We start from the raw sequence: 27,473 nt of genomic DNA on the forward strand, positions 1-27,473 counted from the left end.
TCAGTTTAAGCCCCAAAACATCAGAGTTGTTATGTCTTGAGGGTTTGTGTGGGCTTTGTTTTGGAAATGATCTGCATTTGTTTGTTTTGCTGTTCACTTTGATAACTTTGAGTGGGTTTGATGTCCATATAAATTATGTATGTTTATACAGTCCCTTTTTGAATTTTATTAAATTCGTAACACTGATACTCTGTTCAATGAGTTCCAGGCTGTAATTTTATGACATGTGGGGAAAAAAAAGATCAGAAGAAAAGCTGTCTCTCTGCAGGAACAATGCTGAGACAGGAAAATAAGGAAAGCTGTACCCTTTCAGGGTACGAGAGGAGACAGGGAAATGGTGATGAAGTCCTTTTGGACAGAAGATCAGAGGAAGGGAGCTGGAGCCCATATCCTGTAAAAAGCACTGCAAGTACCTCAGGAAGAAGTTGGAGAGGGAAATTAAAGTCCTCAGAGGAGGTGGTGGAGAGGACAGCCCTTGCTTCCCTCGGGGATAAGGCAACGAGACAGAAATCTTGTCCCCTTAGAAAAGGCAGCATGTGAATTTTGGAGTGAACCCCACCAGGACAGCATGCTCAAGGCTGCAGGAATTAGAGATGAGGAACAGTTCTGTTAGCGTAGTTGAGATGCCAGTGGTGTCTCTCTCACACCCTTGTCAGCCTGCCTTTGCAGAGCCAGAGGAATTGCAGTACGTGTGGGAAAAGTGCAGGGCCCATGCAGGAATTCCCGTCGGGGTCAGGGACTGCAGTGCGTTGTGAAATTGCATTCACAAGGCAGAGAATGAACTCTGGACTACACATTTGCCTACAAGTCACACGGGACTGCTCACTCGTCGGTAAAAGATGGCAGAACGATCATGGCAAGGGGTGGAGAAAAGCTAAGTTTTCCTTTATATATGGTCCAAGCAATTGTTATTTGTACAGTGTGCTGTCATCAAATAAATTACAACTTCTGCTTTTCTTCTTCCTTGATCTCCTTCTTTCCTTCTTTCACTCCTCTATCTCTAGTGTCTTCCTTCCTCTGACCTTCTTTTCTGGCACCACTGATACTGTCTGCTCTAGTTTGTCTTCTATCGCATGTACGCTTATCTACCAAAAGTAATCTGTGGTTAAGTAGTAGTTGGACATATTGAGGCTAAATTATCTGGATCTCAAAATTTCATACCACTGAGTTTCAGGCAGTTGTAAGATTCAGGCAGATTTTTAAACTATAGTTTTGAAAGATTACCTCTGCAACCATGCAAGCTGGAAAGTTGCATTCTCCTAGGATGGATTGGGATACTCAATTCTGGGTGTATGGACAGGTGCTCTTCTTGAGAGCAAAGGTAATCCTCTGCAAGCGCATTGAATTCCCTCAGAATAACAGAACAAATCTCAGTGGCTTTCTCACTGGTAAGGTTTTTACACTCACCTCATTGGCATAGTCCCCAGTTGTCTTCCATTGGCGTACTGATTACCATGAACAACGCTTGGCACACATTTGTTATTGCAACCTCTCTCCAGAGGGAGAAGCATTTTAGTGGAGTATCTAGAATTAAAACTTAGAATTATGTTTAAAAGACACATGTATGCCTTGCTGTTCTTTGATCTAGGAAAAGTCAAGAGAAGTGAAGTGTACCACGTACTTCTGATAGTCCTGACTTTTGGGAGGGATTCATTTGTCGGTCTCAGACCAGCTTCTGAGATACATCATCCTTTCACAGATGAAAAAATTACCTTTATCCTGGAGGACTCTGCTGTGCCAGAGGAGCACAGTTGTTACTAATGACAGACCATGGCTCCATATTCATCCAGTTGCTTCTCCTTGTCCTCACCTGAAACTTGTTTTGTCTGGATTTGGCTTTAACGGGTGGTCTGTGATTGGATCCAGCCCTGGAGCCATCTCAAAGCCAGTGATGAGATTTTTTTACCATCGAGAGTATGTAGATCTGTAGATTATGCATCATGTGCCTGGTTCACCAGTGGTTGCATATAGTCGTTGATAAGAACTGAGACACAATCTTTCATAAGTCCACAAACCCAGGTGTCTATTGGGGGTGGGGGCTGGGGATGACAGTTTGCCATCATTATCTGCTGAACATACTCCACTGTGGAAGACTCGAACTAAACCAGCACATGAATTTGGATATACTAGACGTGTGTTCAGGTCAAATATTCATTCCATCCTTTCTCCCATACTGTACCTATGGGAGGGAACTGGGCTCCAGTCCACATAGTTTCTTACTCTGGCAAGCAAAGGGATACAACACAGAGCACAGAGGTTTTCCCTCATATCTCTTCTCTAAGAGGCAACACATGGCCTTTCTCTGTGCATACAGGAACAGGAATGCAAGGAATGATGCCCTGGGCAGGCAGAAGAAACACTCTCTCATACTTCTGTGTACCCAGATCCCTCTAAAAGCTCTACATCCAGAAGGGTTGACTCAATTCACCTTGCAACTCCTTTACACTGGCATGTCACATGTGATTTGCAGGTGCTGAAATCACCCCTTTTCTTTGAAGAAGCAACACATAAAAATAGAATGAACGTAAGGCACCAAATGTTTGAACATGGCCATAGCCACCCTCTCAGGATTTGGAGGTCCAGTGTGATGTGACTTCATTTTTTGAGTAAACTTCACAGTTGGGACACCAAGTCTCATGATGAAACAAAGTGTTTTGAGCAGATACCTAGACCGTTACTCAGTCATAGTGAAAAATAGATCCCTGGTTTTACATTAAATCACCGAGGAAGCAGTTTTCTGTTAAAAGAGCTAACGCAGGATGTTTACCCCCAAACTATTTGGTAAAAGTGAGGAAACCTTTCTCTGTGGGCAGTTAAGTGAGCAGATGGAGAGACTGGAGAATGTAGGAGCCTGGCCAGTGGGGTTAGCAGGCTTTTCCACTGTGATTCATGGCGGGGAAAAAAGCCGCGTCTTTGCCTTGGGGCTTGTCTTCACTTGAAAGATATTTGGGATAAAAGGAGCATGTGAATTTATAGCATTTTCCAGAGCAACTCCATATGTGGACACATTTAGTCCAGAATACGATTAAAAGGAAACCAATGAAGAAGTCTTTTGAGGTAGAACTATAAAAATGGAGGGATCTATGATGAAATGGGGTATTTTACACCTTTATACTTCTTTTTATGATGATATTGTAGGGCTCAGTTTAGGAAATTAGGAATCTGTACATCTTCAGAATTATGAAGAATGGATTTTTTTCTCTTCAGCTAAAGCCTCAAAATTTTTGTTATTCTCCCTCTTTTTTTTTTTCCTTAATAAGCTGCAACTTTTTAAAAGACAAATTCTGAATACATGGCATTATGTCAATTCATCCATAATCCGCTATAGATTTTTGTCTGGAATTTTTCATAGATTACTCTTGAAAGAAGTGCATACACTCTTGACCTTTTAAGGTCCTCTTAGTATACCAAGGTCATTCAACCTATTGATTAATTTCAACAGGAGATATTGATAATGAGTTATACCAGTCTATATAAGTGATATATAGAACTATGTATGAACTTTTTATTGACTTTACTAACTTCATAAATTTATGGAAAATAGAAGGACCATTAACTTACAGTTTTCAAATACAAATCTCATAAATGTAAATGTCACTTAAAACCAGCAAACTTTATTTTAGCATGTCACATTTTAATTTTATAGCAATAACGAACAAATCAGACTAATTTGTATCTTACTATAATTTAAAATTAGAAAACAGTAATGTTTAATGAATGTATGTATTTGTTGTTTCTACTAATCAGTATAATAAATGTCTACTGATAAAAAATAGCTAATAAATTACCTCACAATATAATAGCTGTTTACATATATTATTTCATTTATCACTTACAAAATGTCATAGATGTGCATAGAGTACATATTAAAATATGCTATCTAAAGTCATAACTCTCCTGCAGACAATGTTTCCCTCTGGCTTAACTAAGGAGAGTGTCTTGGATAGACCTGTTTCTGATTTGCACAGAGGGTGGAAACACATAAAGGTTAATGTAAATTTAAACTACCTTGAAACGGTGAAGGGATGAGTTTATCCTATTAGGTTCTTAACTTCTGACACCAACTTATTTTAGATCTGGGTCTGAAGTGAGCTTTCAAGGCTCTTGTCCTCTCCCTGATTTCCATCAGACAGTCTATGGAGCCTCGATTTAATTCATTTGGGGCAAAAAACCAAAACAAACTCTGCCTCCCGTTTACTCATATTTTAATATAGAAACAACTATACATCAGAGACATACTACACATTTACACACATTAATTGCACACATTAAATATTACACATATTAATCACATTACTAAATATTTGCCATATATTTATTCACCAAACTGACAGTTTAAGCCCATTACGCTTTCCAAGGACTCACAGTCTTTCTCTCCTCCAGTGTGTCTCATATGGGCTGTCTGTGGAACAGCCAGAAAGTCAACACACGTGAGCAGCCCACACATCTGCAAGCGACAGCTGTGCTACAAAGAATGTCCTCTACTGACCACATTTGCATCAGATGAGAGTCTTTACAACATTCTTTCTTCATGCTGCCAGCTCAGTCCCCCAATCTCCCCTCTTCCTACTGTATTACAGGCTATTTTTATTAATTACATTTCACCAGTTACTTTTACTGTATCAGGGCTTACAAACTCCACTCATGACTGGTAGTTCTACACACAAAGACAAATAGATAACATAGAAATCCTTGCTTTGCCCAAAACTTTTGAGCATGCAACAAGTAAATGCTGAGAACAAAAAGAAGGAGGATTATGAGCAACAGGATAAATAATAGTCATAGCCCTGCAATCGCCTGGCGAGTATAAACCATTATGTTCCTCATTGTTGTTGCACTCTTTTGCCCTCACTCATTTTCACTTTTTAATGCCACATTAGTATTTATCATGTTATAAAGTGCTTTTTCCTAAAATGCTATACATTTTTATTATTCACAGGATGACACTTTGCCAAGCATCAGCGGTATATTTATAATTAAGAATTTGCATGCATTACATTGATAAAACAATAGGATTATACTGGATAAACATTTAGTGTTCCTTTCTTCCAACTGCGAGCCGGGTTTATTACTTTTTTTAAAATGTAAAATAAATGGGATATTAGCAGTAAGCACAGTCATTCCTTTGTGCCAGCACTCCAAAATGGATGTTGCAGTCTATGTGTTCAAATCCCAAAGTTTTACCCTGAAAGCTTCTTTTTGTAACTAGTACTGTTTCTTACTTGTACAGCAAATAATTTTACAGCACTTTGGTCATGGATTAGGATGCCAGTATGCTACAAATGCCCAGTTAAACTCCAAAGATCACTCAATCTGATTAAATTTAACCTCAAGACGGGCAGATTCATAAGCATGAGGAGCCACTTGGACATAGGGCTGGCAACACAGAGTGGTGGCTTGTAAAAGCCAAACCTTACACTCATGGTTTAAGAGAAAGTTGTTGAGTTATTCTTTCTATCAGAGTTGTTTGTGGATTTATAGGTTCCAATTTTGATAAGTTTGTTTTCCTTCTCCTTTTATCCTCTTTGGCTAGGTTTTGGTAAGGTGGAAAATTATTGTTTTGAGCTCTAAGTGTTCTTTATATTGTCCCTTATTCAGTTCACAAAGAAACAGAAGCAGAAGGCCCAAATTTAAAAAAAATCTCACCTAAGAATCACTGTGTATTGTTATACTTCTCTCTCACCTCTCACCATCTCATCTCAGAGACATCAATATTTGCCAGTTTTATTCTTGGTGATTCAATGGAGCACGTTCTTCTCTTGTTATTAACAAGTCAATTCTTGCCAGACTTTGGACCTATGTTAAACGTAATGAAAAGCAGAAGAAGGAAGAAATGAGCTCCTTTACAAACCCAAGAGTTGCTTTAGACACTCATAAAACTTGCTTCCACCAAATATTACATATTCAGTATTTGTAAATGTGGGAGGTGTTGGGGAAATTATTGCCCAATGAAGGCTTCTTTTCTTCTTTCTTTTCAGTTTATGACGATGATATAAAGAAAAATGAATGATTCAGAATGCCTTGAGGAGCTCAGGGTACTATCTTCATATTCGTTTTCCCATTTTCGATTTTCTGCTGCTCTCAAAAAAACCCGTGACTTCAAAGATTGACTTTCACTGTTTTTCTATTTAATGTAATATTTATGCTTTTCCCATCCTCTCATCTGTTAGCCTCCCAGACTGGTACGTAGCTCCTGCTTATGATATAATCTCCCTGAGTATTTCCTCTACTTTCCTGAACACAATTTCAGAATGAGGAAAGAAGAGATGGATTGCAGTGAACCATCCAGATTTTACACTGAACTCCACGCATCTTCAGACTTTCATAGTTTATTTACAGTGAATAAGGGGCAGAGGGCATGAATTCTGCAGAACTAACACATGAAAAGTATGGTAATTCATGGCTTATTCAAATTGATGTTAATTCCCATTCTGTTGGAAGGAGTACCCATACAGCAAATGCACTATTGTCTGCTGCTCCCCTATGTGCAGGAGAAATGTGATTGTCATTAATCTCTGATGGGGAAAAGAGAAGTCTGAATGGGAGAACATCGCTCCCATTTTATCATTTCCCCCTTATTTTGATGACACTCCTGTGAGGCAAGTGACAAGGAGAAGGATGAACGTATGCAGCTTCATTTCCTTTACTCACTAATACCTATTCATTGTGCTCCAGTGAATTACCTGATTCCCCATGAATCTCACCACCCTCCTTACTTGCAGGAAAGAGCAGTAAAGCGTGGTTTTACAGAAGGAATGACACTTCTGGGAAGGCATTGAAGGAGAAGTGGAAGATCCAGGGTCAGGTTGGACAGGGCTCTGAGCAACCTGATCTAGTTGAAGATGTCCCTGCTTATTGCAGGGGAGGTTGGACTAGGTGACCCTTAAAGGTCCCTTCCAACCCAGCACATCCTATGATCTTCTAGTTCACTCAGTCAGTCTCTTCTGCTTCTTCCACAGGGAAATGTAAGCACTGGAGGAAATAGCAAAAATCTTAAGAAGGTGAATTTTTTTTTCTAAGTCAGAGGATCATGCAGAAAACTACAGAATGAGCACCACATACCTTGTAGCAGCACCGTCACGTTCTTGAAGTCTCAGTTTTTGAACAACGCATTCCATCATATACCAGTGGGACTTGGCATTTGAATAACCACTTGTAGGCATCATATGGTCTCCCAATTTGGATGACTGTAAAATATAAGAGGTCTCCAACTCATTGTGTGCACTGATTCATCTAAGATGTTCCTCCTTTGTCTATTTCAAACATCAGTGAAAAAGTGACTTGCCACAGATTAATTCACTATCTCAGAAACACAGACAGAATACTGTAGAGTTAATTCCACCTGCCTTGGAGCTTGATAAGCTTCTAAGAAGCCTTTGGAAAATCATAAAACTTTTAAAAGATCTTTTAAAGTAGTTTTTCATGTTTGCCCTAACCGAGTAACAATATTTCTTTGAAAATAGCAGGTAGCAAGATCCAATCAATAGACCATTAAGATACTGTCAGCACCAAGACAGGATTACGTGGTGAAGAAATAGTGAAACCTTTAACTTCCTCATTTTTGGCCAAGAAAACACAAGAAAGTTGCATTATTTATTTCATAAACCTGACTTGAAATAATTTTGCCTCTTTCTTGTCAACAGCTAAACCCTCTGCTTGCATAAATATGAAACTCCTGGGTTAGTGAGGTGCTCATTTTATCATAAAACCATGATTCTTACTCTTTGGCTGAAAGGTGTTTTACACAATATAACAATATCCCTTTTATTCACCTGCATAGGGTAATACTGGGTTTCCACCAACTTCCTGAGGGACAAGTTCATCCATGGTTATTAAGCGTGATTATTTGGAGGCAACTACTGGCACATGAACTGCCCAGACTGCTAATATGTGGGAGATGGGAGACTCTTTGTTTCCCAGAGAGCACAAGACCAAATGAACCTTTGAGTAGTCACAGAGCAGCAGATTTTATGGACTAGGAAAAGTCATCATCCAGTTTTGCTTTTATTCATAATGACCATCTAGTGGATTCCTGTTTTGGGTCTCAACTGTTGTTTGGTAGGTTGCAAAACACTACAACAAAAGTGGTGCTGTAATGCCGCTTCAGAAGATGAGGGTAACATTGCATTAATTTAATTGTAACTTTGAAGGTAGCCGATGGTTTCTGTGCAGGGTAGCTGTACACACACATTACACGTGATATCCATGATAGTGTATTTAAAGGTACTTCAAGTATAGTTAAGCTGTGCTGCCCTCTGCCCGGTTCATACATCTCAGTTTCCTTTGACTTTGAAATTCAAGGCCAGATGTTTTCCAGTGCAGTTGTCTAATGCCAAGGATCAGTTTTGACACATGCATTTCCACTCAACGTTCCTGCCATGCTGTGGGGCAGGTGGGGTGTAGGACAGTGGGCTACTCCCCCATTATCCATCTTGAGCTCATTTTCCCCAAATTAATGTCCCATTTTCAAGCTAACCATCTTACCCTTTGCTTCCCTACTACGCACTGGTGAGAAACACGGCACCCCAAGCATGCGGGTAAAGTCACTGTGAGGGAGTGCTTTTGGACCCAAAGTTACGTATGAAATTCCTGGAGGAGACCATGAGGTCTCCTCCCAGAGTCAACCTGCTGCCCACCCCTGTCCTACACAGCAGAGCGTGATGCCACCGATTGCCGCAGAGGACCTCCTCACCTAGTGAGGATATGAAGACAGACATGATGAGCCAGCTGTCCCCTTACCATGTTGTTTCATGTTCTGTCACAGAAAGTGAAAAGAAAGATACATTCAGCTTGTCATTTGGATGTGAGTTCTTCCCTTATCTGACTTAGCATTTGCTATTATTGATCTGATATGAATAAGAAACATTGTTTGTAACTTGGAGCACATAGTTCTGCAAACCTTATTAATGCAATTGCCTTACTGGGCTTGATCCAAAGCTGGTAAAGTCAGCAGAAAGACTTTTAGTGACTTTGCACGTGTCAGCTGAATGTTGAGGGGTTGAGGCATAATTTATAGCACCTGTCTGTCTGGGTACATGGGGCTGCTCTGTTCATACCGCAGTTGAACTCAAGACAGAAAGAGCAGCTCCTATAGTTGGGAAACTTCCCTCCCTATATTCTGATCTATGCACATATGTATGACTTTCTATTCAGCTACCGAAGAGTATGAAGATCTCCACGCTACACTGCTCTCAACACAGCAACTAGCAAAACCATGTAGTCTTAGTGAGTCTAGAAATCCCACGTGGACACTGGAAGAAGAACCCATCAAATTTACTTTCTCATAAAAATTTAATGAGCAACAAATTATGCTTTGGCTTACCAAGACGAGAGAGAGGGGAAGCTATTGACCTGGCCCCCTAGAGAATGCTCTCTTTAGTTCTCGAGGTGCATGTGGTACTGACTGATAGCTTTTCCTATATAATCTTAATATCTGCACAGACATGCTGCAACAAGGATAGCAAAGTTAAGGCTGAACTAAATCAGCCATAATACTGATAATAAAGAGCTAAAGGGAAAAATAAAATAATAAGTTTCTTTTTTCTTTAAGATTCTGTATTATAAGAATTGAGAACTTCACATTTTTGAGGGGCTTCCGTCCACATCTTTTTGAAACTGTTCTGGATTACAGTACTCTGTAATATTATAATTTCATAAGTACAGCTGTGGTTTTGCCCAGGTTTTCCTTTCAGAAACACATCTGCGTGTGCATTGTATAGTACCTGCTCTGCTTGTATGAAAAGCACGTGTACTAGATGGGATGTGGATACTTATTCAGTGTCACCAGACCTCCTGCTGCATTGGGGTTAGTACCTAGAAATCCTCAAGAACGTGCAAAAATTCTTAAATCCTGTCCAGACAAAACTACCAGACAGAACAAGAAAACCCAGACAAATGGTTGCCCTAACTATATCAAATAGCAGCCTACTTCACATTAATGTTCTGGTAAGTGATGAGTTCTATCAAAAATTAGATGAATGACCTTCTTTGGAGGAGGAAGTAAATACTGACCTTTACACAGCTTATACTCAGAGTAATCTATCCATCTCTACCTGTATCAGTGGAGCTATTTCTGGATTTATACTACCATTTTTCACTTCTGAATCAGGCTCAAGACAAAGCAGTGATAAAGGGCATATAAATAACTATAGCTTAAGTTGAACGAACTGGGCTATTTTTCAGTATTCTAGTTACTAAGTGACGGTATTATATATTTTTTTGTTATTTTTATTTTTTCAAAAAAGGACCCTCCACATAAGAGAGTCAAATCTCATGGCCACTGGGTGCAGGAAATCCAAGGATGTTATTAAGAGGAGATACTGAGTCATTTTTTTGCTGTGTAACTCAAAGTGGCTTAATCTGGACCTGCCACAGCAACAAATGCCACCAGTGCCTTTGTTTTGCGGCCACTTTTCCTGACGTCAACTTCACTGCTGCTGAACAGACAGAGGGATATAAATGTGTGCCCTCTTTACATGAACCATATTATCTTTTGTAATACATTAGGTCAGATCCTCTGAGGGTTTAAGCCAGGAAAGCTCCTTGGAGACTGCATCAGCTTCAGAAAAACAGCCTTCTGCAGTGACCAAGAGTCTCTGGTCCCCTACAGCAGCACGGGGAGCAGGGACCATCAGCCTACTTGTGCAGTAAGATTCCAGTGTTGATGTTGCTTGGTTTTTTCATAACCCTTTCTCAAAATCTTCAAGGCTTTTTTTTTCTTACCTCATCCAGGTGGAAGACGATGATGATCAAGTCTTCCTATTAATTAAAAGTATTCTAACATGATATTTAATGTTACAAACTGTTTTGACTTTTTATTTTACACAGAGAATTTATATGTGTGTTTGTTCTCCCTTTGGCTACCTTCAGGGGAAAAAAAAAAAAAAAGAATTATTTTCAAAAGAAAAAGTACAGAACAAACGTAAGCCGATAAAAACTTGTCAGATGTTTACAGGCTTCCAGATGCACTTTGTTACAAGAAATAATAGAAGCTTGCATCTGTGGTATCATATCTGTGAGACATCATGCTGCTTCTTGGATTAAGCCAATTTAAAATGTATTGAACCCTGTTTTGCCAGTGTCATATTTAGGTTTCTTTCCCAAAGAATACTGTTCTGTAGCTTTCTGGGAATAATTATTCTTTGATTTATCTCTATTCCTGTACCAATCCCAGAAGTAAGCCATGCTATTTTTTGTTCAAAATAGATTCAAGAGAGCCATTTGAATCTGTCTAATGCTGTCTTCTTTACATGCAATAAAATTTCAGTTATTCCAGGCTCACTCTTTTAACCTCCCTGCCCAATAAAATGTATGTGTTTCCCTCTTCCAAAGTCTGTCAGTTCATCAAGATCTTGATTAACCAAATCTATTGCATGATGCTCATGTGGCATTAAGTGCCTAAAATGGTTTCATCTTCATTTTGAGAGGTATTACATCAATATTTACTGCTGAAAAACCAATACTGTAACCTTTCCTCTCACTATTAAACTGATACTGACTTGATGCAGACTTTAATTCTTAAATAGCTACCATTTTCTCTGCCCAGCACAGCCCAAAAGCCACAGCAGGAAGAGGGTGTCTGCAGTGCCCTGCCTCCTCTGATCTCCCCAGGATGCTCTGGCTTTCAGGCTGCGGCTCACAGCCGCGCTGCAGCACCGCTCGCTGCCAGAGCATGCAACCCACACCAGAAAACCCACAGCTTGCGCACAGGCACATCCACATGACAGTAAACTGCCCTGCAATCAGGCCGCTAACTTTGAAGCAGTTGTGATAGCACGGGCATCTGAACCCCATTGGCAGATCTGCCACTTTCGAGTGCAGAAGACGTGGTGTGGCTATGGCTGTGACAATCCTTCCAGACGTGCTCAGCAGCTGGTTATAATCACATGCCGTAACCACTTCTCTTGCTATTTGCAAACCCATTGTTCATGAACTCTAGAAAAACAAAAAGCAAAATTGTTTTAGGGGGTAAAAAATTGTCTAATTTTCTTCTTATGAACAAGAAGGATTTCAAATGAAGAATGGGACTCAGAAATGCCACCATGCACTGGGGGCTTGGGCTCGGGGACTCTGTTTCTCTTTGAACTCTTATGAGTACCTAGACATATTATAATCATTTAAATTCCCTGTCCATGTTGTATGTACACAAGATAGTTTGTATGTCATGCAGAGCACTTAGAAACAAAACACAGACAGGCTTTTTCAATTAGCTACAGCAGGAACCTCAGAAGTCAAATGCTAAAGTGCAGGCCTGTGAAAGCTGTAGGGGGTCATTGGGGTTTATTTATTTATTTGCTGGTGTGACACGCTGTCTGAGAACTAAATTGACACTGCTCCAACTTAGCGGGCAAAGGAAATAAAAAGACTTTCATTCTCCCCGTACCAGGAGAAGGAAAGCGGTGCCTGACTTACACAAGGAAATGGGCAACAGGAGGGTGGAGAAAAATGAGTTCCTCCCCTTCCTGTGGAAGCCAGCCACTGTTGGGGGCTGATGGCAAACAGGAGGGGGAAAATTACGTAGGCTAGAGATATGAGCTTTTCCAGAAAAAGAGAAGGGGCAGGAGGCAAGGCTAAAGCCTACACTTTGATCTCCACCCGAGGCCATGCTGCTCCTCCTGTCCAGCCCAGCTTCACAATCCAGCCCTAAGGGACTGCTCTCTCCTCTTACATTTGGTGGGTCAGTCAGGCTCTACCTGGGAAGATGTTGGAGAGGATCAAAAGGCTGGAAAACTCTGAGGAAAACCCCAGAAAATGACTAGCACAGAAAGGGAAAATGCAAATTGAAGGGCAGCTGCAGGCAATGGTATGTTTGCCTTTTCAAGAGCAGGTCTCATAAACAAAGGGACTGAAACCTTCCACTCACTCCTATCTATCTGTGTAAATAAACTAAAGGGGAGGTTATAGTTCTCCCCCTCCCTCATGTTCTGGCACCGTCTGGTAGGTACAGCGGTTGTTCCCCGTCTTCCTGACCTCCACCCTGGAGCCTGCAGCCCAGACTGAGACATAAAACTACTCCCAGTGAGGGCTGCTGCTCCTCCCATGCAACCGGGCAGAGAAGATGGGCAGAGGTGGGATACCACAGCTCAACTTTTCCCTTTTGAACTGAAGGAAGCACTAAGGAGAAAAGCCTCTACAGAAGCAGTGGCGGTGTTGTTCCTCCCTTTCTCCCCAGAACAAGGGAGAACCATGACTTAGATTAGACACGGGCTCTTACAAATTTTGCCATGCTTGTAGGGCCTTAGATCTATGCGATATCCTTGACCTCACCCAGAAGAGCCAGCTCTCCGTTTCTTCCCTTGGTGGTCTGCGTAGCTCAGTAACTACTGTTTGGCAAAAACTGACATATTTCCAGTTGGTGGATGTGAAATGGATCACTTCTAGTGACCGAATGACATGATCTCCAGTGTAACGAGTTAAATAGTGAGAGCCATCATTTCAGAACAAGATTAATATTGTAGTTGCCAAAATGGTGTATGCAAATATGCTTAATTACCCATGTGCATGGTCACTGCATAATCAAGGTAACTGCATACCCAACATGAATCACTAGGAGGAAAGATCCCAAAAAAATATTAGTGAGGGCTGCATGGAAGAAAGAGGTACTTGCATTCACAATGCAATAATGGGCTTTATCACCCAGAGAGTCAGGAAATGCTTGGTCAATGAGAAGTGCAAGGGAGTTTCGTGCAGCTTTTCCTACAAACAGAGAAACTGTAAGAATACAGAGGACAAAAGAAAGGAGAAAAACCAAAAGAGAACATAAAATCCACTTAGTTTGCAAGGCAAAGATGAAAGTACACAGACACAGTCCTGAAATGTGTTTAGCATAGCAGGAAGATTTGGGAGGCACATTCAAAAAGAGGATGCATCTTGATAGACAGAGGAAGCAAATGCTAGATGGAGCAGGACCAGCTCCATTAAGAGCTGGAGAAGAGCAAACCAGAAGAGAAAACGCCAGGGAGAAAAACTGGAGCCAAGTCTGTAAGTGTGCAAGGTATGTAAGGTCAGAAGATGTGGAACAAGACCAGGAAGAGTGCTAAAGACAGGAAGTCAAAGGCAAAGGAAAAGGAACCAGCTCAGAACTACAGTTCTCTTGAAAAGCTATAGGAGCTCTGGATCCCTCAATTTTTAAAGCAAAAAGCATTGATTCAAAATGTTAAATTTTAAAATGACCATAAAGCCTGAGTATCAAAGTGATTTAAGGTGTGGACTTCATACATATTTCAGCAAAGAAAATAAATACATGCAGTGCAGTGAATTAGCATTTCCTTCACTTTCTGTGAAAGATTTTGTTTGAAGCGATTTTTTCCTGCTTGCCGAGGAGACCAGCATCCAGCATCTGACCTGAGACTGATCAGGACGGGAAGAGAGAGCGGCATGTTCAAGTCAGGAGGGTGGGCATTACCCACCCAAGAGATGGCCATTTCGGTACAGTGAAGGCTCGGTGCCAGTCTACACTATAATACTTGGGTGGAGAGGCAACAGGCTCTTTGTGGAAGCCTTTTCTAAGATTCCTCTTGCCTTGACCTAATAACAGCATTCTTAATACACCATTTTCTGGGCTACTCTTCTACTCTTCCTCTTTCCTGGGAAGCACGAGACAGCTATGCTCCTCGAGGAACAAACTGGAGACCAAATCATTACCCAGCGCTGAGTCCCAACTCTGTTGCTGCCTGGCCTGGAGAAGAAAGAATGGATTTTCCTTTTTTTAAAGAACACCTTCTGTGTTCATCAGCTTACCCAGCATGTTCATCTGCATTGTAAAGCTTCAGCTCCTAGAGTTACGCGATCATGTGAAGAATTAAGGATTTCATTTTAAAACATATTTGCTGTAGTTTAAATTGGAGAAAGAAACTCTTCTGCTCAAATCGTAAGGAATCAACAGCAAAAGAAAATCTGTGGGAAAGAAACTGATTCTTCTGGGTATTTTTTACATTATTTTCAAGCCAATAATATTATTTCTGAACATTAAGAGCCCTTCTGCCTCCCCATCCCACTTGGAGGACAGCCGTTCAGGGGAGTCAGGAGAAACCTCTCCAGTCCTGTTTATACCCCCTCACAGCTGCAGCAGTCTTGCCTGATGCTATAAAGTGTTATGGTCTGTTACCCTGGAACCAGAAAATACATATTTTAAAGGAATTAGCTTGATAATATCACAGAATCATAGTATGGTTTGGGTTGGAAGGGACCTTTAAAGGTCATCTAGTCCAACCCCCTGCAATAAGCAGGGACATCAACTAGATCAGGTTGCTCAGAGCCCCATCCAAACTGACCTTGAATGTTTCCAAGGATGGGGCATCTACCACCTCTCTGGGCAACCTGTACCAGTGCCTCACCACCCTCATCGTAAAAATTTCTTCCTTATATCTAGTCTGAATCTACCCTCTTTTAATTTAAAACCATTACCCCTTGTCCTTTCACAACAGGCCCTGCTAAAAACACCAACTCTTCGAACATGACATCCATGTAAAAACTTATATTCCTGAGGTTACCCCAGTTTTTCAGTGAAAGGAGAGGGGGTACCATAATAGAAACCACACACACACCCCCTTTGAAGCCTCAGGGGAAACTGGGGGGTTGAACAAGTGCTGGGTTCTTCCTTATCCAGCACAACCTAGTGCTTACCAGCAAGTCAGGAGGCCCTATGGCTTCACAAGGAGGTATTTGCGCTATCACAAATCACAGGAAGAGAATGAGCGATGAAGAACGGGGATGTCTGCGTGCTGTGCTGAGCTCGCGCCAGGGCACCCGGCCAGTTGGAGAGCTCTGTCTGGCACCTGTACGGCTGGTCGTGGCTGCACTCACTCTGCTGCTGCTCACAGGGCAAGATCACAGCGAAGTCCTGAAAAATGGACCTTCTCCCATTCCCTGAGAAAATGAGAAGCTAACTCGGGGTGTCTGCAGCAACTGTCAATTCCACTTGTTTTTCACTGTATTCCCGGGTAACTGTCTTGTTTTCTACTTGGCTAACAGCATCAACCAGCTACTAATAAAAAATCAAAATAAGGTACAGGCTTGTGATTTCATGCTGTGACAGTGCAAAGCTTGCAAGACAGCACCTGAAGGGAAGAGGCAGACGATTCCGGGGGAAATCTGTGTTCTTCTGTGCACCAGAGAGTCAGTACTGGCTTCTTGGCTGTAGCGGACAGTGAAGCACAGCAGAGAGCAGCACAGGGAGACAGACGGTGCTTTCCTATCAGCGTGTTCAGGTTTCGGGGGCAGGGAGCTAAAGAGCAGAGGAATGAGCAACAGCACATGTTGTTTTTGTGCTGTGGGCTAAGCCTGGTGCAGATCCCGTTGAGGTGTGGTGGGGAGGACACTGGAGCAGGCTGGAAAGCCAAGTTTGATGGCTACCTGCATCTATTTCCTATGGCACGAGTAGGAAGAGTTGAGACACAGGACAGTGGACTTTGGGAAGGGCTGAGTTAGCCTGTCATTTATTTGTGTATTTATTACACAGTCAGCCCTTGGGCAGTCCTTACTGCGAGGGTAATCCCAGTGTCTGCCAGCACAGGGGCTGGCACAGTGAGTTCAGTCATAGCACAGCTCTGGGTGACAGTCATTACCAACCTCGTCTTGCTGCTTTTGCTCATCTCAGGCATGTCCTTAGTGTATCCAGCTGAAACAAGTGGCTCCTCAGGTGAAAACCATCATGTCAGGTTAAATTCCAAATCTTTGTCTATGAAATTAGATCAGGATGAGACTGATTTACCATATCAGGCATTAAAGCTGAGCTTCTAAGCTTAGCAAGATTAGTATCAGCTCTGGATCCAGCACAAGGGGGCTGAGTTTGCCTGGAGCATGATTTCTTTTCACCTCAAGAAAACTTGCAGAAAATCAGACTCAATGCAGGGAAGTGATGGTCTTGAAGAAAGAGCTGAAACATGTTAGACATCAGTGCTCTGAGACAGATGAGTGATGCAGATACAACTGCGTCAGCCTGGAACATTCCATAATGCAGCAGAAGCTCCTGGTACTTTCTTGAGAGTTATTTAGAAAAAAAATGGTAGGCTAGAGTGAGCGTTTTAAGCTACCTCCCCTGGGCATGGGTGGAAGTTCTGTACATTGGGCTCTTTCAATGTTAAATGAACTGGACAAAACTGTTTTGATTCTTGTTTGCACTGTGGCAGAAATCAGGGTATCTTTATGCTTAACACTGCACAGGTGTATACTCTGCTTCCATTCCTGCTCTGAAAAGCTTTGCAAAATGCAGAAAATGTGTCATATGAAATAATATTTTGCAGATGGAAGGGTACACTTCTTTCTAGCCACTCAGTTTTCTTTCAAAGATCTGCCTCAGCTTTATCCTCCAATTCCAAAGTCAAGTAGATGGAATACTGTAGGAGAAAGTTTCCTGCATTAAAGAGTCCCATCCACCCCTGGGAAAATATAAATTTTGAGAAAATATTTCTATTTTCCAAACCAACATTTTGAAACTAACCAAAGTGCTTGATTTCAAAATTTCAATGCTTAGTTTCAAATTGCTGTTTTAACTTAGACAGCCATTTAAATACCACTATAAAAGGAAATATCAATTTAAAGTAGAACGTTTCAGTCCCAAGTAGCATCTCTGGAGGAGTGTTGGTAGCAACTAGAGAGAAATGCATATCCTTCAAAGGACAGATTTATCAGCAACAGTCTCAAATTTGATGGTATTGTTGCAAACCTTGGAAGACTTTCAAGACTCAAAATCATGTTACTCATTTGTCTTAATTTTCTCTAATGCAACAAGGAAATCCACAGAGAGAAAATATAAATCTTTTCTTGATCTTCAGTTTTACAGAAATATGCTAAAGGGTGAACTGTAAGGATATTTTACAGTTCACAAACTCTAACTTATTGTTTCTGTAACACAAAATGATTAGATTTCACATTAAAATTCGTGTCCTTGTTATTTCTGTTTTCCCTTTTAACATTTCTATCACGTAGCATTAAGTTAATAATCATTTCTCCAACCTAACAGACAAACATAGATTTAGATTAAAGCCAGTGGGAAATCTGTTATCAGCATTGATAAGGACAAGGTGCAGCCTCAGGTTCATTCCCTTTATATTTTACCTTACCAGTGTGGTACAGCTGAGTGTTTGAACAAAGGCAAAGGCAGGGACCAGGAGAATAAGGAACTGTAGGATAAGATCAGGTCTGAGACCATCTGAGAAACCTGAAGGTGCGCGAGTCCATGGGACCTGATGAGGTTCATATGTGAAGTCCTGAGGGAACTGGCAGATGAAGGTGCCAAGCCACTATCCATCATACTTGAGAAGTTGGGGCAGTTCAGTAAAGTTCCCACTGACTGGAAAAGGGGAAACCTAATGTCCGTTTTTAAAAAGGGAAAAAGGAAGACCCAGGGAACGGTCGGTCTCCCCTCTGTGCCCAGCAAGATCATGGAGCAGATCCTCCTGGAAACTGTGCCAAGGCACATAGAATATAAGGAGGTGATTGGTGACAGCCAACATGGCTTCGCTAAGGGCAAATCATGCCTGACAAATTTGGTGGCTTTCTACGATGGCATTACAGAATTGGTGGATAAGGGAAGAGCAACTGACATCATCTACCTGGACCTGTGCAAAGCATTTGACACTGCCCCTCACGACATCCTTGGAAAGACACGGATTTGACAGATGGACCACTTGGTGGATAAGGAATTGTCCGGATGGCTGCACTCAAAAAGTTGTAGTCAATGGCTCGGTATCCAAGTGGAGACCAGTGATGAGTGGTGCACATCAGAGGTTGTACTGGGACCAGTGCTGTTTAACAACTCTATTGGCAACATGGACAGTGGGATTGAGTGCAACCTCACCAAGTTTGCCGATAGCACCAAGCTGTATGGGGGTGAACATGCTGAGGGGAAGGGATGCCATCCAGAAGGATCTGGACAAGCTTGAGAGATGTGCCCATGTGAACTCATGAAGTTCAGCGAGGCCAAGTGCAAGGTCCTGCACATGGGTCAGGGCATTCCCAAGCACAAATACTGGCTGGGCACAGAATGGGTTGAGAGCAGCCCTGAGGAGGACTTGACGGTGTTGGTGGATAAGAAGCTCAACATGAGCCAGCAGTGTGCGCTCACAGCCCAGAAAGCCAACTGCATCCTGGGCTGCAGCCAAAGAAGCGTGGCCAGCAGGTTGAGGGTGGTGATTCTGCCCCTCTACTCCGCTCTCATGAGACCTCACCTGTGGTACTGTGTCCAGCTCTGGAGCCTCCAACACAAGAAGGACATGGACCTGTTGGAGCATGTCCAGAGAAGGGCCACAAAAGTGATTAGAGGGCTGGAGCACCTCTCCTATGAGGACAGGTTGAGAAAGTTGGGATGGTTCAGCCTGGAGAAAAGAAGGCTCTGGGGAGAACTTATACCAGCCTTCCAGTACCTAAAGGGGGCCTACAGGAAAGATGGAGAGGGACTCTATATCAGGGAGTGGGGTGATAAGATGAAGGGCAATGGTTTTAAACTGAAAAAGGGTAGATTTAGATCAGGAATTTGGAAGAAATTCTTTACTGTGATGGTGATGAGACACTGGAACAGGTTCCCCAGAGAGGCTGTGGCTGCCCCATCCCTGGAGGTGTTCAAGGCCAGGTTGGATGAGGTTTTGAGCAGCCTGTTCTGGTGGGAGGTGTCCCTGCCCATGGCAGGGGGTTTGGAACTAGGTAGTCTTTAAGGTCCCTTCCAACTCTAACCATTCTGTGATTCTATGATTCTGACTCCACCTGATTCACAAGCTGATGACCAGGATATGCGGATTCCACCATTCTCTTTAATTCAGGCCATCAAACCATCAAACTGTGAATTCGTCAGTGTAAAGCAACTGATGTCATGACTGGATTTAAACCACTAGAAAAACTTGGGTATTATCTTATTAGGAATGAATCAGAAAAACAAGCCTGGGAATATGATCTATTTCTGCATTTTATTAGAGCATTTATATTTTTGTTCTCTGTTTCTCTGTTTTACCTCCCCTTCCCCAGAAATTAACTCTTTTCTTTTTTAGTCTGAGGTATTCAGGCCATACAAATCTAATCTTTCTCATACCACCGATTGTTGTTTCTGTTGTTATTGCACTGTGTTTTATATACTAGGTTCTCCAATTCCCACATACAGTAGGTGAGACAGAGACAAAAGAGTGAATCCTGGACACAGGCAGACTTTTTCATTGTGTGCAAAAGACCACAAAGCTGTGGGTGGTGCAATTGTATAAACAGTTTAAAAAGCAAAGAAAATAGATGAGGAATGCAGTTGCTGAACATATACTTGCTGTCACAGATGGTTAATATTTTTCTTCAAGGGAGTGAAGTTAGTTTCCTACCCCCAAGCTGTTAAAGATACACTCATCCCCCAGCCTGTGATGGCAATAAAGGGTGAAAGAGCTTTCCTGCATTGGCAACACTAGCTCCAGCTGATTCACCGTATCTTTGATCAGTGTCTTTGTCAGTGTATCATTGTTATATTCTCCGAATTTCTAGTCATTTAAATACATTAAGCTAACAGGTAATGTTACTCCTGGGAAATGTATGGGAAAAGCAGCGTCAGTACTTGGGGAAACATCCGCGCTCTCTCCTCTCTCTGCAGCTCTCCTAAAGATACAGGGCATGAGCCTGGGGCTGCATCTCTGTACGCCAGCAGAAGGGTCCTGCCCTTCTGTACACAGATGTTGGGAGGCTGAATTTGTTGCTGTGTGCAGCTGCTTCTGCACTGTCATGATGAGCAGCAGAGAAAAACCTGCGTGTTAAGCCCAGGCTATGGAAATGGAAGTTTCTTTCACAGTCCAGGAGTCACGGTGGGGTTTCGGACACACAGGAAATGTGGCTCTTTCCTCCTCTGCCCAGAGGAGCCCAGCTGTTAACAGCTGAGCGAAGCCACTGCACCGGCACACTACACGGACTCCCAAGCGGGGTCGCTTGTTGCCCAGACTTGTCCATGCACAGACCCTCTTCAGCCAAACTCAAGCAAATTTCTCTATGCACACTTGTGTTTCAGTCAAGGGTAGGCTTGTTCTGCACCAGCAGTTAAAGCAGTTCTCATTTTCTGGGACAGCAGACACAGCTGGTTTAAAGCAAAGCAGTCCTAAGCACACATGTCACTGCGCTGGTTTAAGATCACACTGTGAAGAAGGCATGTCTGCCCAGGAGGGTTGCTGCCTGGTGAGGGAATTGCAGTTTTGTGGTTACCTTCACTTTAGTTCCCCTGTGGATGCTCATCTTGTTTACACCCTGTAGAAGAGAGAGAACACATGGATGTGTTATCAGCTCATCACCACAATGCAAACTCACAGGGCAGAGAAACGCCCGCGGCACTGAGCTGGATGGGCTGCCATCATCAGCAAAGAACATCTCACAACCAGTCTGCACATCACCTCCCACTTTGGGCCCTTTGGACAACTAGTCCAGCTTTGGGAGAAACAGGAGAAGCATGGGATCTGCCAGAATGATTCTCAAGTGGAAAGTGAATCATCAAATACTAACAGGAATTTAGGATAATTTGTTACGAAGGACGGTGCTTCTGAGGTCTTCAGCCTCAGACTTCTTCTCATACTTAGAGACAAAACAAGGAGACTCTCAAACTCTCTTCTGTCTCACACAGTTTATGTAGCACTGGTGTAGAGGCAATAGAGATTTCTTTGGGGTATGTGTGGAAACCTGTTGTTAAATATGTGCATTATATTACACCACTGCATATGCTATGGATCAAGAAAGGCACTTCTGAGCAGCTCCACAACCTTCCATCACTCCAGAGCTGATTTCTCAGAAATCTCTGCACAGCCATTACTTGATGATCCTTTCTCCTCCAGCATAGGGCCTCCCTACTGCAGAAAGATCAAAACATGTGATATATATACTTTTTGTGTCAGAACACTTCCTGTAATGCAGTTTCGGGGGGACTGCTCTTACTGAACGGGTCTTTGCATGATGAGCTTAGCTGTTATGAGGCTTGGACTCTGAATCTAAGAACTAAGTTTTGTTCTCAGTCTGACTTCCCATGCCCCGCTCTCCTTTCCGCTGTCGCCTATAGTTGGTAAAGTGCATAGTGTTGTTCTGTGAAACAGCTCCTGCACACAGTCTGACTTTGTATTCTGCACATCCATAGGCATCGCCTGATGAGAGAGGGCATTGTGCTGCCAAGAGCTGCTGGTTGGAAAAATACTTCTGATCATGTATAGTGCTATTGTTGTTCAATATCACTGCTTGGTCGGCAAAGCTGTACCCTAACTTCTGCTACAACATTCAAGGGAAACATGTATGTCAGTGAGGGAACCTGGCAATAAATCCACACTGTCTTAGGAGCTTGTGAGTGGCAGAGTCCTGTACGAGATGCAAAGTTCACCCCCTTCCAAGGAGAAGATGCACAGGGACATTTAGAAGAATTCAGAGTTTTAGTTTCCTTTTCCGTGAACATCACATCAAGTGCTGAGGAGGCACTCGCCTAGTGCAGTTCAACACTGACTAAACCTGTAGAAGTAAGTCTTCTGCATGAGATGAGTAAAAGACAGCACCTGACCACAGCAATGGGCTGGGGAAGGCATTGGGAGGTCAGAAGAGCAGCAGTGCGCAAAGCTAGAGAAGCTGTGAGGCATTATCTGAACTTTGAATTTATTTCAAAGTGGGGGTGAGATGTTTAAAATTACTAGTTGTGGTGAAGAGTGGTTAAGCTTAGCAAGGAATGGTCACAGATGGAGGATCCATACCAGTAAAAAAGAACTCACTGAAATTTCTTGCCCCCAAATTAACTACCAATTCTGTGGTCTTCATTTGTCCTTCAGGAGTATCTGATTCAACCTATATTATAAACATTACAATCCCACACTGAGAGCACCATGTACCAGAGTCATGAGATTAACCCAGAAGTGCAGCTTACAGTCAAAATAAGTAAGTTCCTAGTCTTTGCAGTAAGAAGGAAAGCTTATAAACACGACTGAAAGTGACTGATACAAATAGCTGGAAACCGATTCCGAGCATACGAGCTACCCTTGCATTTCAGTGACAACCCTTACTTCAGCCAACTGGGTGCAGCAGGAAAGATCATTCTGGGGTGTTGTAGGACAAAAAGATTTCAGAAGGACCCCCAGGATAGAGGCTCGTAGAACTGCAAGAGGTCTCCTGTGTCGTTCTTCCTGGGTATTACAGGCAACCACAGAAGAAAACTTCAGTGTGATGACACCAGCCTTCTTTGGGTACCAGGGGGGACTGGCTACCAAGAGTCCAGCTGTGCCTTGTCAGTATCAGAGATGACAGACACAAAGTCAATGTGAAAGAAGGGGAATTGTTACACGTTATATCATGTTTAGAAGAGCCTTTCTACTTGTTCTCACTGGGCTGTAGAAGAAAACTCCCTCAAATCAGTTTCAACAGTAAGCTGTTGCTGAATGTCTTTGACTATTTTCACAGAGCTATTTTATGTGCAGCATCTGCTTTCAATGTCCCTAGAATATGGTGGGCACACCCTCGTGCTGCGTTACTGTACTGACAATCCCCAGCTCTTAGACCATCATCGGTGGAGCTGAAAGCATTTTACTAGGAAGGGGTTACACTCACATAGCTGATGAGAAAACTGAGCTACAGAGAGGTGACTTTCCAAAGGCCACTCAGCCATTGCAGGGTCAGAACTACCCAGGAGAGTCCAGATCTCTGGGGTCCTCAAGGTCTGGGTGGTGCCTCTGCCCCACCTGTGCCACAGGAGTGGTTCTAGGCATCACAAAGGCCACCTCTGAATCTGTCTTATGTTGCAGTGGGTTCCCTGTCCTTAGCATAGATGAACTCAAGGCAAAACAGGCACTGAAAAGTATGAATATAAACATTTGGGTTAATGCAAGCATTTAGCCTGAAAAGCTGCCTGAACAGTGCGTCAGTTCATTATCCTGATCCCATGCCTGTTCCTTTTTCTGTTTTGTTACTCCTTTAAAACTGACTGTGTAACTATTTTGATAATAATCCCTTAAATCCCCTTTTTAGCAGAGGCAGCAAAGGCTAGGCAAGACCATATCCGTTAAAAAAAAACTAGCTCAAATTATCCCTGGGTTGTTTTGCTAGCAAGAGTGGAGGAAACAATCCATGGAAAAGAAGGCCGGATTGGAAAGGGAGTGTGCAGTAGAGTGATACCTTATTTTACTAACATCCAGATAACCATCCGAGTGCTGGCAAGACACTCAATTTGAATTCCTAAGGCTTGCGTGGCTGCAGTAGGAGTAAGCAGGAGGCTGTTCTAACACGTGTGCATCAACTGTGAAGAAGTTAAATCAGTGCTCACTGTCAAAGCTAGTTATGTTGGATACCTAAATTAACGGTCTCGCTGTCCAAAACCGTTTCATTAGATGCCTAAATACAATTTAATTTCACCCACCTCCACTTGAACATATAACTTATCACACCTGTCCATACTGGGATCTCTGGGTAAAAGCTGAACTCGAAACCAAAAAGAAGGGCCTTATTCAACCACAGCACAGTTACTCACTTTTCCTTTTTTTTTTTTTGATGCAGCAGTACGAATATCTTATTTACTTTGTGGTAGATTATGGATGTGTAACTGCTAGCTACACAGTGCAATGAAAATTAAATCTTCGCCCGATGGGCTCAGATGGAACTTGCAGGAAGAAACATAAATAAAATGTATTATTCATTTCTTCCTTGCTTATTTGCTGTTAAGGATATGAGAGTTTGCTGTTGAAGTGGCTTATGATTTTGGAGTGCGATAAAAATGAAATCAATGGCCAATATGTCCAACATTTAAAAACAATTCTTTATGCTATAAAACTTTATTCCCTATGGTGCCTTTCATACTGACTATATCCCAATAGGTTATGCATACCGAAAGAATATAATTACAGAGATAAATAATAAATAGGAAAGGGAGAGTGCAATTAAAGAGGCACAGGCAGGGGGAAAACCCAAATTAATATACTACAGAGCAAATGTTTCTCTTATTTAGCTTAGTAAAAGTAAATTGGTGCATAATGATTAACTTGGTGGGATCCTGTTGGAAGTGGTAAAACTCTGGCATACGCCATTTTCAATGGCCACAATCAGCAGTAATTTATCAACTGCTGCTCTGGAGGATATGCTAATGTTTAAAGGGTGTCAAACCAGGCCCATAAAAGCTAATGGAAGTCTTTTGCTTTCACTGTGTATTGAATCAGGCTTGAGTGTACTTATTAAACTGATAATATACATCTTTTTTTTTTTTTTCATCTAGAACTCTACATCAAAAGAACAAAACCCCAAAAGGCCTTTTTCAACAATGACAGCAAATCACCAAAGGAAGAGAAAAATTCTTTTAACTGCAAACTTGATGCCTTTCTAGCACTTTTTATTCAGGTGTTATTTCATGAGATACTTGGAAGAAAATATGTTTTCAAATTGTAAAATAAACTCAGTGGGATAAAAAAAGGAAACTATTAGGTTACTCTGAAATGCAAAATACACTGAGTTAACTGACTAATTGCAATTCTTTTTATATATAGAAGTTCAAGTTCTCCACATACAATGGGAAAAGAATAATCTGTTATGGTGGAAAACAACAAAATATTTGCACAGAGAGAGACCAGAGCAGGACACAGAATAAAAACAAGTATTATCCTTGTACAAAATCCTATCCTTAAACTACAATATTTCTGCTTCAAAATCTACTTTACAAAGGCAAGGCACAGACTGTCTTTTCTATCTGACAGAACAGGTATGTTTACGGATACTTAAAAGAAACTTTAAATAATATGGCCTGATTTTCTTTTAAATGTGTTGTGCTGGTTTCACAGATAATCAATAATGGTTTTCAAACATTTATGAATGTACTACATTTAAATAGAAAATGTTTGAGGAAGAGGCATTTTTGATAAAAAAAAACCAGAGAGGCTATCTTACAGGATTGGACTAAACAGTTTAAGATAATGGCTGAGAGAATGATTTCTGTTTATGATTATATTATGATGTTAAACAAGGGAAAGAAAAAAGTTATTTAAAGTGAAGGGCAGTGCTGACATAAAAAAAATGGTTGCAAACAACGTCAGAGTAAATTTAATCTGAAAATCACACTAGTAATCAGCAAAGGAGTAAATGTGTGAGCAAGTCCTGCAACAGGACTAATCACGGGGCAAGAACAAAGTAGTTTCCAGATGCAGCTGGAGTGGGTCTGGGTAAGGTGGTGTCCTGCAGCAGGCCAGACCTACTGACCAGGAAAGCCCCTTCCAGCCATTGTCCCACCTTCGTAAAACACTGCTGAACTAACCAGCTCACTTGGGTCCATTCAAAACATTCCCAACTTCAAGAAAATCTTCTTTCCATTCTGGAATCAACCATCTTTCACAAGATCTTTTCTTCATTCAGTTTCCCAAATTTTCTTCTGTTGTCACAGATTTTGCTCCTTTCTAAGTTGAAGGTCAGTGTCTAAACTACTTCCTCAGCTGTTTCCTTATCACTACACAGCAAATTTCCCCTCGGTACGTGTTGTGCAGCCAAAGTCTGTAGTGCCTCTCTCACCCCAGGCTTGCTAGAAAGTCTCCGAGACACGGCATAAGTAGAAATATGAAGTCAAAGAACTCCAGATTTTGGCAGCGATTGCTGGGAACGTGCTGAAAATATGAAAGGATTTTCATTCTCCAGAGGGAAGACAACTTTTAGGGAGCACTAAAAATCTTATTACCAGTGAGGAAGGCAAGCTTTGTTAGTCTATTTTATTTTAACACTGCAATGCCATGAAAGTTTTTGGGCAGTTTTTTAGGATCATCTTGATTGACTGGTCATCTGGGTTTACACAGCCACCCACCCCCGAAAAAGGGACTGATTTCAGAGAAATATTAACTAGAGAAGATGACTCTCACTCTTCATTTGTACTTTACCAAAGGCTCATCCAGGTATGGCTGTGAAAACACAGAGGTTTCTCTCCCAGCAAAACGTATTTCTAAAATACGCCACTCAAAATAATTTTTGTATAATTTTTTCAAGCTCTAAATGAGCAGCTACTTGGAGAGAGAACCATTCCAAAGGATGTAATAGTCAAGACCTTTGAACATAAGCTTCTTCCCAGTAATCTAAATCTGGTTCCTGCCACCTCTTTTCTACATTCCTTTATGAACTTGTACCATGTAGAAACCGTGATGGGTCTTAAAGCGTTTCACCATGTAGAGCACACACAGTTACCTTGTTCCTAGGCCTTGATATTGATCCCAGTGTCTTTAGCCTAACATGGAAAGGCATAATCAGGTCCAGTGTCTAAGTAAAGCCAGACAAATTCGATGTGGAGAAACCCACGCATTTTTAACAATGAGAGTAATCAGTTACCAGAACAACACACCTATGATCATAGGGGATTTTGCAGTCTTTCACTGAAGGTTGGGTGTCTTTCTAGAAACTGTGCTACTCTGGGCAACCAAACACGCCACTCAACAGCTCTAGGGACCTTTCTGAACGCATGCATTAGCAACCGGATGGCCTGTGCCTCTGATCTGTGTTGTAAAGGATGTCAGATAAAATGTTTTTATGGCTCTTTGCATTCATAA

This window comes from Chroicocephalus ridibundus, chromosome Z, assembly GCF_963924245.1.
Source record: "Chroicocephalus ridibundus chromosome Z, bChrRid1.1, whole genome shotgun sequence".
Taxonomy (NCBI): domain Eukaryota; kingdom Metazoa; phylum Chordata; class Aves; order Charadriiformes; family Laridae; genus Chroicocephalus; species Chroicocephalus ridibundus.